Source organism: Camellia sinensis, chromosome 4 (genome assembly GCF_055761805.1).
Source record: "Camellia sinensis isolate YWXY chromosome 4, ASM5576180v1, whole genome shotgun sequence".
Taxonomy (NCBI): Eukaryota; Viridiplantae; Streptophyta; class Magnoliopsida; order Ericales; family Theaceae; genus Camellia; species Camellia sinensis.
In genome coordinates, this window is record NC_138964.1 from 155,848,064 (window position 1) to 155,862,640 (window position 14,577).

Sequence of the window (14,577 nt, forward strand, 5' to 3'; positions counted from 1 at the left end):
TTTTATTTTATTTAAATAAATTTGTTAATTTTTTGAGTCAAAATTAAACAGGATTCGATTTAGAATTTGAATTCTTTTAAAAAAATAATTATGTTTTTTTTGTTGCACCTTTTCATGGAAAGGAGGTGACTCACCATGATCATTCGAAGAGCTACCAATACACCTATATAAACAAGCCCCTCATTGCATTTATTTGGCATTGAATTCATCTTATGTTTCTTTCCTTCTGCACTCTGTCTTTTTTACAAGAGAATTCTGTACAGTAAGATTTGCCAGACTTGCAGTGGTAGAGTTGCTTCTATAAGGTTCAATCGTTGTATCTTGGGAGACAAACGTCCAATAAAAAACTCACGAGCACCGTAGCGGGAGACAAATTTGTTTAAAGGAAATTATGTCCAACACAAGTCTCGATCAAATTTGTTTTTCGTTTCCAGATATTTACAATCTGTTTGTAAGTTTTCTACTTTTCTGTAAGTATTTCTTGGTTCTCGGTATATGGTTTGATGTGATTTAACCCAAACAATTTACATTATATTCGACTTATAGTTTTTTTTATATATAATTTGGTAATATTTTTTGGCATGTTACAACTATACACATAATTTTTCCAACAATCTTAAGACAAATTCAGTTGTTTTGTTTATACAGAACTGTTATTCTTCTATATTTCCTTGATTTATTTAAACTTGTTTGTATCCAAAATTTAATTTGGTTCTGCATAATGTCAATATTTTATTCTCGGTAGAATTCATCTTTTGGAAATTGAGATTACATTGTTGTCTCAATTAAGTTTTATAAGGTAATATGGTTAATCTTGTTAGTTACATTTAATGAAGTTGAAATGGTGCATCTATTTCCGTTAGTAGGCAATGGGCTTTTGTCTTCTTTATTAAATTGTTTTGTAACATTAGTTTCAAAATGTTTAAACATAGATATTTTCCTTCTTATTATTTTTGACTAAACAGGATATGTTTATGGTTTCTAGGTTAATCTTAAATTTTAAATTTTTTATTAAATCGTTCTGGTTGATTTTCTAAGAATAGAAATTTCATGGGTTTAACATAAATTTTTTGAATCTGTTGAATAGATGTGCACTTTTCAATATGGGTTTTGAGAGGGTAATTTATATGAAAATTGGGCCGAGCTGGGTAATGGGCCGTTATGGGTCACAGTGCGAAGGGCTGAGTAAAAAGGCCATAAAGTTACTCCGGCCCAAGAGAGGTGTAAAGTTACTCCGGCCCAAGAGAGGTGTAAAGTTACTCCAGCCCAAGAGAGGTGTAAAGTTACTCCGGTCCCAAGGAGGTTAGCTCGGTCACCATACTAAAACTTATACCGGTTATGGCGCAGTATGGTTAGCTCGGTCTAAACCTTGCTAAAAGTTAGCTCGGTTTAGACCTACCACTGTTTGTACAGGAGGAACTGAGGTAAGGGCAGTAAAAGGACGAACCGAACTAAGGATATTAGTTCGGTCTGTTCTACGGCTAAGCATAGCCATGCGTACCTCGGCCACATTGGAGTCTGACCATGGTAAAACCATCTCACTTAGTTTAAACAGTGAGGGGGGTGTTGAAGGATAGGCATTATCTTTCAGGAGTATGAATCCTAGGAGGACTCTACATGGAGGAGTAAGAGTCCTACTTGGATTGTGCCACACGGAACCTATAAAAGCTCACCAACATCACCTATGGAGAGGTAACACAACTTTGATTCTCAAATACACAGAGCTCTTTGTCTTTGTCTATTTTGCTGACTTAGGCATCGGAGAGGTATCCGGCACACACCCGCCGGCTAGCTCACGTTTGTGTTTTCAGGGAATAAAGCGATGACGTACGGAGGAGCGCAATCTTGATCAACAGGATTATACAAGAAGGTTTATTTCTTTCCCGTACAATTGGCACCGTCTATGGGAATTCAGACAAGAACAAAACCTCTTGATCAAGCTTTTCCTCTTTAGAAGCAATGGCACACAACGAAGATTTGCCGCAGTCCGCCATCGACGGACAAACACCAGAGAGGGGTACAAGACGTGAAGGCCTATCTTCTATCCCTCCCTTGGCGGACTTAAAGCTACAGTGACAAAATCCCAGGAGGGATACAAGGGGGAGGAGGCGGACTAACAGCCCCCGTCACTCTCGTTCACGAAGTCCTGATAGACAAAGGCGGAGGATTGATCCTCAAGTTCTGGAGGACCACATTAAGGAGCAAGATGAATTAATAAGGAAGATGGCGGCGGACATGGAGGCCATGAAACACCAGATGAAGGGAAAAGGAGTGGCGACAGGAGAGGGGCGCAAAAGCAAGACGTCCCCTCGCCGCTCAGAAGACCGTGGAAGGCATTCCACACCATCACAAGCAGAGAGTAGAAGCCCTAGGACAGGCGATACTCAATCCAGAACCTCCAAAACTCGTTTCTCCAAGTCTGAGAGAACGAGATCATTGAGGTCTTACACAGAAGGAAGTACCTATCGACCCTCGTGCTCGCACCAGACATCATCCTGGCAGACAGAGTTACCAAGATCATCCGATTTACAGAACATGTTGGAAGAAAAGGCACGATAGAAGGAGGATACTAGGGCACGCAACCCTCGCAGGGTATCTACCCTTCAGCGGTTGGCTCCTCGGACGCATGGAAGCGTCGAGGTCGGAATGCCGTTGCCACACCCTGCCTACAAACCAACGGACAAAGCATTAGCAAGGCTGCAGACATCCCGTTCCGGCAATTGAAAACGAGCCCCTTCCTTCAGGTTTCCTTCAACCCAAATTCACCACGTACGAGGGGAAGACGGACCCCTACATACACCTAAGCCACTTCCGCCAGGTTATGGCGGTATATCGGCGAAATGAGGCTTTGATGTGCATCCTCTTCCCATCAAGCCTTGGTGACCTAGGCTTGACTTGGTTCGAAAAACTTCCAGAAGGCAGCATAGCCTCCTGGGCACAATTGGCGGAGGTGTTCGTCACGAGGTTCAGATCGAACACCAATACCCTGGTGGAGATTGACCAGTTACTCTCCATCGACATGGGCGAAAAGGAAACACTAAGATCCTACAATAGTCGCTACTGGGAGACATTCAACCAGATTGGGGACTACCCCACCAATCTCACCATTGCACAGTACAAAAGAGGCCTTCCAGTCGGAAACAGACTAAGGGACTCAATCACCATGACACCGCCCCTCACCATAGAGGCCTTGATAGAAAGAGTGCATCAGCACATCAGGGTGGAAGAGGATGGCGCCTGTGCCAAAACAAAATCTGGCACGACCGCAGTACCAGATAAAAAGACCACAGCAAAGATCAACGCGGTAGAACGTCCAAACAAAAATGGACAAGGCAGGCGAGACAACGGAGAGGACCAGGATAAAAGATGGTTGAGAATCTGCACAGCCATAACCACGGTATTCAAGAAACCGATCTACCGAATTCTGAGCAAAATACGCGATGAACCTTTCGTCAGATGGCCAGCTAAGCTAGGAGAAGCACAGAAAGACTACGACGAAAGGTCGCGATGCACCTTCCACAAAGAAAAGGGGCACCGCACTGAAAATTGTATGCCATTGAGACAGCATCTGGAGGAGTTGGTGGCAGCCGGTCACTTGGATAAATACATTGAAGGAGGGACGCAACCAGCCCCCCAAGACCACAATAACCCCAATGGAATGCCAATTGACGCCCCACCTCAAGGTGTGATCAATGTGATACATGAGGTATTCGAACCTGAGCGTGTATGCGAGCTCAGAGGATCGATCAAGAAGGCTGAGCACTTAAGGGAAGTACTAAGTACCCAACCTACCGTCAAAAAGGGGAGAACAGAGGCCACGAACGTCATGTCTTTTTCAGACAAGGACTTCGAGAGAATATATTGCTCTCACAACGATGCACTAGTCGTCACCCTCCGCATCAAGGACTATGACGTCAAGCGAATTCTGATAGACCAAGGTAGCTCGTGTGAGATAATGTACTACGACACCTTCAAACAACTGAAATTTGAGGACAAAGACCTAGCACCTCTAGTTCTCAAATAAATATGCTTTCTGCTCAACAATCAAACAACTTTAATGAGGAGGAGAATGATCTTTCTCCTTCACACATTTTATAAATACAAAATAATTTTTAGGGTATTCAGTCTCTTAATAAAATCCATTTTCCTCAACAAACTTCCAGAATGGCCTTAATAGAACCCAGTAGATATTATTATTCCCAACCTACACCTCAGGATATTCTATATGAGGAAGATTTCTTTCACACACAAAGGGCCTATCATGGCAAACCATTTATGAATGGAACATAGATGGCAAATCAGAATATCAAAATTTTGAAACTGTACATCAAATGTTAATGTATGGTACTGTTTGTAAACAGAATGATAATACTGATCATCAAGTTGCCCGCTTTATTGCTAATGACTTTACAGGGATTTTCAGGGAATGGTGGGATAATTTTCTCACTACCACTCACATAATGAAATACTTAATTCTTTTAAGATTGAAACTGACCGAATCACCAATCAAGCCCGACAAAATGAAGATGTTGTCTATACTCTCATACAGACTATCTTACGTCATTTTGTTGGACCCGAAGTAGGTAACAGCGATCGTAGCAGCGAGATTTTGTAGAATCTTAGATTCCCATCTTTAACTCATTTTCGATGGTATAAAGATGTTTTTTTACTTAAAGTTATGCAACGTAATGATGCCAACAGTGAACATTGGAAGACTAAATTTATTGATGTTTTCCCATCCTTTTTGTCGAAAAAATCTGAAAAAAGCTTAGGGACCACATTAATGGCATGCAAATTTCTTATAATCAATATACTTATGGCCAAATTATTGGCATTATTATAGAAGAAGGTTTTTCCCTTTGTAATGACCTTAAAGTCCAGTATCTTATGAAAAAATAGAATTTAATAGGCAGGATAGAATTAGGTGAATTTTGCAACCAATTTGTCTATGACACCAAAATTTAGTATCCTTCTAAATCTAAAAAAATAGAGACAATATAAAAGATCCTTTAGGAAACCATATTCCAAAAAAAACTAAATCTAATCCCCAACAGTCTTATCAAAAGCCTAGACAATCAGGTAAAGGAAAACATAAATCTTATCTGAAGAAAGATAACTTGCTATAAGTATGGAAAAACAAGACTTTATGCGAATAAATGCAGAGCTAAATTAAAACTGAAACTTAATGAGATGTCTCTGGATGAGCACCTCCAACAACAGATTTTGCAAACCCTATCGAGTGATGATAGTATAGCCAGTTCAGATGATGATGGTCTAGCCGAAATTTATTCCCCATTTGAGTCTAGTTTTGACTCGGATACTCCAAAACAATGTTTTTGTAAAATAAGTAATGTAAACTCCTTAACTGAAGCCTTAATTGAGGCTAATTATTGGAAATCTATCGTTGAAATGAATAGTTTAGACTTAGGAGGCCCTAGCCTTAATGTCTTAACTGATGACCAGAAATCTATGCTAGAATTAGCAAACCAGATTAAGGATCCAGAAATGAAATGAAATTAAAATTAAAATTTTTAGAGTTATGTTATCACGATCAAAAAATTGAAGAGGTTAGTCCTTTAGAACACTACAGTATGAAAGAAGTTTTGAGTAGGATACGATCCTCTCTGATTCTTGAAAAACCAGTAACTATCCAAGATCTTAAGATGAAAATTAATGTTCTTAAGACAGAAGTAAAACATCTCCAAACTGCTAACCAGTTTATTTTTAATAACATCAAGAAAATTAACAGTCAACTTAAAGATAAAGGGCAAACCTCATAACAGAAAGAAGATCAAGAAAAATCAGAAAATCAATATTTAATGCTTATGAATTACCTTTCAGAAATGGTATATCAAAATCACTTTTATAATCAAACCTGATTTTATTATCAAAGATGCCATCGCCCTAATTGATAGCGGTGCTGATATGAACAATATTCAAGAAGGATTAATTCCTACTAAATATTTTCAGAAAACCACTCAATTATTAACCAGTGCAAGTGGTAATTCTATGAAAATTAAATACAAAATACCAGAAGCTTTCATATGTAATCAAGGCATATGTCTTCCCACTGCTTTTGTTCTTATCAGAAACATGTCTCAAAGCATTATCTTAGGGACTCCATTTTTATGTTATTAATGCCTATTACAAAACTTGATTCCATAGGCATTCATACAACAATCAGTAATCAATCCATTATTTTTGAATTTATAACGGCACCTTATACTAAAGAATTAGATCAAATTAAAGATCTAGTTAATTTCAAAGAAAACAAATCAATTTTCTTCAAACAGAAATCAATTTTCTCACTATCGAGCAAAAATTACAACAGTCATCTTTACAGAATAAAATTAAAATAATTGAAAAAGAATTCCAAATAGAAATTTGTAGTGATTTCCCTAATGCTTTCTGGGAAAGAAAGAAACACATAGTTTCTCTTCCTTATGAATTAGACTTTGATGAAGGATTCATCACAACCAGAGCTCGTCCTAGTCAAATGAAGAAAGAATATTTAGAAATGTGCAAAAGAAAGATTCAAAATATTCTTCAAAAGAAGTTAATCATAACTAGTCATTCTCCTTGGAGTTATATAGCATTTTATGTTAATAAAAATTCAAAAATCGAAAGAGGAGTGCCAAGATTAGTTATTAATTATAAACCTCTTAATGATGTTTTGAAATGGATTAGATATCCAATTCCGAATAAAAAAGATTTACTTAATCGATTACAGGATGCAGTCATATTTTCTAAATTCGACTAAAAATCAAGATATTGGCAGGTACAAATAGCTGAACAAGATCGATACAAAACTGTTTTTACTGTACCTTTTGGGCATTATGAATGGAATATTATGCCATTTGGTCTAAAAAATGCTCCATTCGAATTTCAGCATATCATGAATGATATTTTTATTCCTTATACAGAATTTGCTATCTATTATATGGACGATGTTCTCATTTTTTCATCATCCATTGATCAGCATATAAAACATCTTAATATATTTAAGCATGTTATAATCAGAAATAGTCTAGTAATATCTGCACCAAAACTGAAACTTTTTCAGAAAATAGTATGTTTTCTTGGACATAATATTCATAATGGAACTATTATACCAATTAACAAAAGTATTGAGTTTGCTTCCAAATTCCCTGATGAAATAAAGGATAAAACTCAATTACAGAGATTTCTTGGCAGTCTTAACTATATTCGAGACTACTATCATCAGTTATCACAGGATGCTGCTATCCTTTACACCAGATTACAGAAAAATCCTTCTCCATAGATAGAAGTTCACACTGCTGCTGTACAAAAGATTAAGACTAAAGTAAAACAACTTCCCTGCTTTGCTTTACCCAATCTAGAATGACAAAAAATTGTCGAAACTGATGCTTCTAATTACGGTTATGGTGGTATTTTAAAACAACTTAACCCGACCCAAAACACAAAAGAATTATTACGATTTACATTAGGCAATTGGACTAAAGCTGCTTTAAATTATCCAGCAATTAAAAAATAATGTCTAGCTATTGTTAAAATGTGTATTAAAATTTCAGGATGATTTGCTAAACCAAATTTTTTTAATTCGTGTGGATTCTTCCGCAACTAAACAGATATTTAAGAAAGATGTTCTTAATCTTGCTCACAAATAGATATTTGCCAATTGGCAAAGTGCTTTAATTGCATTTGACTTTGATATTGAATATATCAAAGGAGAACAGAATTCTTTACCAGACTTTCTAACTTGTGAATATTTTCAGGGATAATGACCAGTAGAGATAGCTGTGGCCCGAGTCGCCAGGGCCGGGGCAAGGGCAACCTTTACCAGAATCCATATTTAACAGAATTTTCGGCATTACAAGCCTCTAATAGTAATCCGGGAGAATCCTTTGGCCAGTCCATCAAGGATGTCCTCCTTACTTCTGAACAGTACACTCCTAACAGTATCACTAAAGAAACAGTTCTTTACATTGAACCAGCTGATGAAAAATGGATGACCAATCCATGGGAAATTAAACGTCGTTATCTTATGACACAACAATTTTCTCCACATTTTGACCAATACCGTTATATTTATGAACAGATACTCATTGAGACTGCTGCCATGGAGATCAAGCATACTTTGCATGATCCTTCCAAAACTGCCAGTCCGATCCAATTCAGTAAAACTACCATTCACAATATCATTCCCATTGCGACATAGGACATTCCTCTGCATATAACTCGTCAACTTGACATTCGCAGTAGAGAAACTCGTTATAGCTATTGGGACTATATCAACGCATTTACTTAGTCATTCTACTACCAGAATCCTATCCATAATCATTCTTGGTTTATCCGAATTTGTCCCGATGTCCTTAAAAATGATATACCAAATCGGTTTATTGTTTGGTGGGATAAATTTGAGCTACAACTTGAAGTTTTACTAGTATCTATTCGTGTAGCTTTTAATGAATAGAAAATTGCTTATTCTCATTTACCAGGACAGAAGGATATTTCTATGACCAAATCTTTGGTACATTTTACTATCTGTTTCAGTATTCCATGGATATGGAAATGGGATTTCCAGTGTGATTACCAAAATAAAATTCCACATCTCAAAAGAGTTTTCTTTGTGAGATGGTAAAATAAGGGTATGAATCCCAACCTACCAGAAACTGTCCAGAAAATTAAGGCCCATACTCAAGCTTGTTGGGATACTATTCCCAAAACAATTCCTAGTTAACCAATTATTCAAAATCTTTTTTTATAAATTCAAACATAATTATGCCAAAAATGCCCGAATTTGTTAGAAATAGAATTAGTCATTTAAAGTATGGATTTCATGAAGGAATAATTTCTCCAGAATATTTCCAGCGATGACACCTCCATGAAATCCGTTACTAGAAGTCAAGACCAAGAAGATCCAGATCAGGATGAAAATGAATTTGTTGTTCTAGCCGGCGAATCACAAGATCCAGCAGAAGATGAACCCAAGTTTGGTGATTTTTGGGATTCACTCACCAGCATGATTGCCAAAAAGGTTGAAAAAGAAAAAGATTATAAAAAAAAAAAAGGCAAAGGCAAAGGTAAAGCATAATGGCCTTTACCAGCAATAATCTGTCCAACTAAGTGTCAACATAAAACGATAATCAACAGTAATTGTATATAATGCAACTTTTAGAAAAGCAGATTCCTTGTCTGCCATCCAGCACAGAGACCGACAATTGCCTCATATCAGTCTCAAGAAGATAAGGATGCTGATATCCACTCAGCTTTGGGGATATGGACGATCGACTCCAACCAACAAGCACAAGCCACATCTCCTCACCTTATCTTATATTTTTCTATAAAAGGGATGTCCTCACCCTGTTGAAGCAGAGTGTGTTTTTAGAATTTTCACTTTCAAGAATTTACTTTTTAGAATATTCTCTTTCAAGAAATTGCTTTTAAGTGTGATATCTGAGAGTGCTCTCTCTCTCTCTCTCTTCCTTGTAAAATATTTCAGTTTGTGATATATAAATTAAGCATTGAAGAATTATGTTGTTTTGAAGACTCTGGTTGTAAGTATTTTCTTCTTTATTATGTATGCCTGCAAATTTACTTGTTGATTTGATTAATGTTTTAAAATTTTATCTTGATAATGGAAATATATATTTACAACAGCTTCAAGCTAACGATCCATATTTACAATCGTATCTTTCTAATTAATTAGAAATTTGTAATCAACAAATAACCAGAATCCAACAGCAGATCTAGGAGCAGATTTGCCGGCGGGCGGCTGTCTTCCAGCCTCCACCTCAATAGTAAAACCATGAGACCATATATGTAGGAATTTAAATCTAATATAATAATAATATAAATTATAATATTCCTGGGATTGTGCTTAATAAGGGCAGAATAGAGTAAGGTTAGGTGGGACATCATCCAAGTCACGTACTGGTTAGAAGATCGTAGTTGCAGTGATTACGTATAGGTATGTTCCATTGTAAAGCGTTGACAGACGTGCTTAGCTATAACACTGTAGAAGCACCTTATTTAGCATTAGAGCCAAGTTTATTATTATCAATATTATTATTATATTTTATTTAAATTATGCATATATGGTCCCAGTACACCCATGTCTTCCACCGAACCTTCAGATATAGCAACAGTAAAATACCATTCTGGAAAAGATTTAAGAATCTGATATTTATTTAAATGAAAATAATACTATTTTTTACATGTCTCTAGTTGCTGTGAGGTATGGTAATTAAAATACCATATTCTAAAGTTCTGGTATTTAGATTGTATAAAATCCTGGTTTAAATATTTTCTAAGCTCACTTCCTGGAGAAAAATCCATTAAACTTCAAAATTCATGTCACTAACTGTTGGGCTATAAGGCCTTCAGGTTTCATATACTCCATGAGGTATTTGGTTTTCTGATATGTGAATACCCTGAATAACTGGATCTGTAAGTGGATCACTGGTGTCCTACTAGTTAATCTATAGGGCATTCCTTGTGTTACTGATTCAATAGGATCTGAAATAGATTGTCAAGATGATTCTGGTAAATCTACTCGATAAGGAGGGGTAGTTCTAAAGCTTGTACTAGACATGCTTCGGCTTAAAGGTCGTCAAAAATTAAGGTATACATTCCCGCCTTGAGTCTCTACGACCTGGTCAATGGTTTGTCTGATGACTGGTCTGGCCGGAACAACATTTGGAATATGCCATGTTTCAGGAAAGGTAATGTTTTGCCAAGGGATCATTCTTGGAACAGCTACCTGGCTGCTGAAAAGATTAGTCTCAATTAAGACAGTATGTCCTAATTCACTTTGTTTTCGAGCATAAAGATTTAAAGTTGTCAAGACCTTTAAGTGAATCCTAAAAATTGCAGATAATAAGGGGTGTTCCTAGCAAATACTGGTAACCATGAGTAAGAACTCTTAGTTCTAATACTTCTCGGATCCATGAGTGCAACACTCAGGTTAGGATAAATATTGAAATATACTAGTCCATATGATAAACTGGTTTCAATAGCTCCCATAAGGGAAGCTTTCCAATCAAGACACCTACCATCTCGTAGGGTACATTGAATACTGGTATTTTGGCCTAGCAGGTTAAAGGTTTAAAAGCTATCTGAACTAATCCTATGTATATGTATTTATATTTTCTGAAAAAATGTGCTAAGTCCTGGACATGACGTAATTTAATTATTTCATCATTATTCGGTAATGGTACTGCATGTTCAAAAGTTTTAATTATCTTTTTACTGGAGAAATCAAATGTTTCAATTTTATAAATTGTATCTGGTTTTACACTTGGGATAGTCCATTTATCTAGGGCTTCCTTGACATCCTGGTATGCAATAAGTTCTGCCACTTCTGATGTAGAAGCTACTACATTGGCTACTGTTGTTATATCTGAAGGTTTGGTGGAAGACATGGGTGTACTGGGACCATATATGCATAATTTAAATAAAATATAATAATAATACCAATAATAGGCGGTGTTTGGGAACTTGGTTTTGGGATTTTTGTTTTTTTTGTTTTCTTTTTTTTCACTATAAGACAAATGTTTTACAAAACAAAAAAAAAAAAAAAATCCAAACAAAATATCACATCAAACCCCATAATCATTTCACTTTTACTCTTACAAACATCACATCCAACCACAAAAAAACCCAATTATCTTCCCAAACAGAAAAAAAAATTTCTTCAATAATATCCTACAACTAAAAAAACCTACAAAAAAAACTCACTTCCCAAACACCCACATAATAAACTTGGCTCTGATACCAAATAAGGTGCTTCTACAGGGTTGTAGCTAAGCACGTCTATCAACATTTTACAACGGAACAGACCTATACGTAATCACTGCAAATACGGTCTTCTAACCTATACGTGACTTGGATGACGTCCCACTTAACCTTTCTCTATTCTACCCTTATTAAGCACAAACCCAGGAATGTTATAATTTATATTATTATTATATTAGATTTAAATTCCTACATATATGGTCTCATGGTTTTGCTATTGAGGTGGAGGATGGACGACAGCCGCCCACTGGCAAATCTGCTCCTGGATTTGCTGTTGGATTCTAGTTATTTGTTGATCACAAAATTCTAATTGATTAGAAAGACATGGTTATAAATATGGATCATTAGCTTGAAGCTGTTGTAAATATATATTTCTACTATCAAGATAAAATTCTAAAACATTAATCAAATCAACAAGTAAATTTACAGGCATACAAAATAAAGAAGAAAATACTTACAACCAGAATCTTCAAAACAGCATAATTCTTCAACGCTTAATTTATATATCATAAACTGGAATATTTTACAAGGGAGAGAGAGAGAGAGAGAGAGAGCACACTCATATATCACACTTAAAAGCAAATTCTTCAAAGAGAAAATTCTAAAAACACATTCTGCCTCAACAATGGTGAGGAAATCCCTTTTATAGAAAAATATAAGATAAGATGAGGGCAGGTAGCGTGTCCTTGTTGGTTGAAGTCGATCGTCCATATCCTCAAAGCTGAGTGGGTATCAGCATCCTTATCTTCTTGAGACTAATATGAGACAACTGTTGGTCTTTGTGCTGGATGGCACACAAGGAATATGATTTTCTAAAAGTTGCATTATATACAATTACTGTTGATTGTCGTTTTGTACCGACACTTAGCTGGAAAGATTATTACTAGTGAAGGCCATTATGCTTTGCCTTTACCTTTTTTATCTTTTTCTTTGTCAATCTTTTTGACAATCTGGCTGGTGAGTGAATCCCAAAAATCCCCAAAGTTGGGCTTATCTTCTGCTGGATCTTGTGATTCGCCATCTAGAATAGCAAATTCATTTTCATCTTGATCTGGATCTTCCTAGTCTTGACTGCTAGTAACTAATTTCATGGAGGTGTCATCACTGGAAATAGTTTGGAGAAATTGTTCCTTCATGAAATCCATACTTTTAATGACTAATTTTGTTTCTAACAAATTCGGGTATTTTTGGCATAATTCTGTTTGAATTTGTAAAAAAAGATTTTGAATGACTGGTTGACTGGGAATTGTTTTGAGAATAGTATCCCAACTGGCTTAAGTACGGGCCTTAATTTTCTGGACAATTTCTAGTAGGGTGGGATTCATACCCTTATCCCACCATCTCACAAACAAAACACTTTTGAGACGTGGAATTTTATTCTGGTAATCACACTGGAAATCCCATTTCCATATCCATAGAATACTAAAACGGATAGTAAAATGTTCCAATGATTTGGTCATAGAAATATCCTTCTGTCCGGTAAATGAGAATAAGCAATTTGTCATTCATTAAAAGCTTCACGGATAGATACTGGTAATAGATGTGCACTTTTCAATATGGGTTTCTTACCCATATCTATATTTTAGTCAGATTCTATTTTATGTTATATTGTTATTGCAGTATTATGTTTGGTTTTAGTTATTTGTTCTGGTTTGAATACATGATATTGTTGGATAATTTTCAATACAGATTTTTATTATGTATTTTCTGATTTGTTTAGATAGAGATTTTCCTGGGTAATTTGTTGTATGTCAAAATTTATTTTAGACATAATCCATTTATATGTTTGTGTATATAGTTTCACTTTCGGTTTTGGACAGAATTAATTTCTGTTTTTATTTTGTAGATAAAAATTGAAATTATACATACAGTGAACTTTCTACAGCACTTGCTTTGCTTTTGTATATATTCTTATATATGTTAATTCCCTTAAAATTCCATGGCATGCGTCTCTCTAACTTTGTATGAACAATGTACAAAGCCACATATTGGAAGTAATGCTTTTACGAACAGTAGGCAATGGTTAAATACACATGAAGAAGTGACTGTTTGTTCGGAATTTCAAATTTCAAAATTCTTGCATGGTGTTTTGTCCTCTTTGATTTTAAATTAAAAAACAATTGTGTTATTTTAATTATACTCAGATTTGTTTGTGGTTTGAGAATTTTTTATCTCAATTTGTGGTATGGTGCATGATAAATTTATCTATGTTAATCTGTTCATCGATCTATTCTTTTGAATGATGTGTATCATATGTTGGTATAGGTGTCAATTCATGTTATGATATGGTGACTCTATTAATATTTATTTATCATGTTATTGATGTTGTTTACATGAACGCATTAATTTTAGTCTTTTTAATTAATTTGGAATCATGTTGTCATGGATTTTTATGAAATCTTGGGTGATATGTGTTATTTTCTGATTAGTTTAAATCCAGTGTTGGGTTTGGATTTTAAATAAAGTTTATTTAAAACGTTGTGAACTTTTAAATAATTTTTTATTTTTACGTTTATTGGTTGTATGTCAGAAATAATGGCTTCTGAAACTAGAAATACTAGTTCTAGTACTGCTGTTATTGTTCCTGCTCCGACTCCTGTTCATGCATCAGTTCTGGTAACCATGGCGAGAAATCGGAAAAGTTTAATGGAACAACGTTTAAAAGATGGCAACAGAAAATGTTATTCTATATCACTACTTTGAATCTGGCAAGGTTCATCCGTGAAGATGCTCCTATTTTAAACGAAAATGAGATTGATCAATAAATGGTTCCTATAGTGGAAGCATGTCGATTTCCTG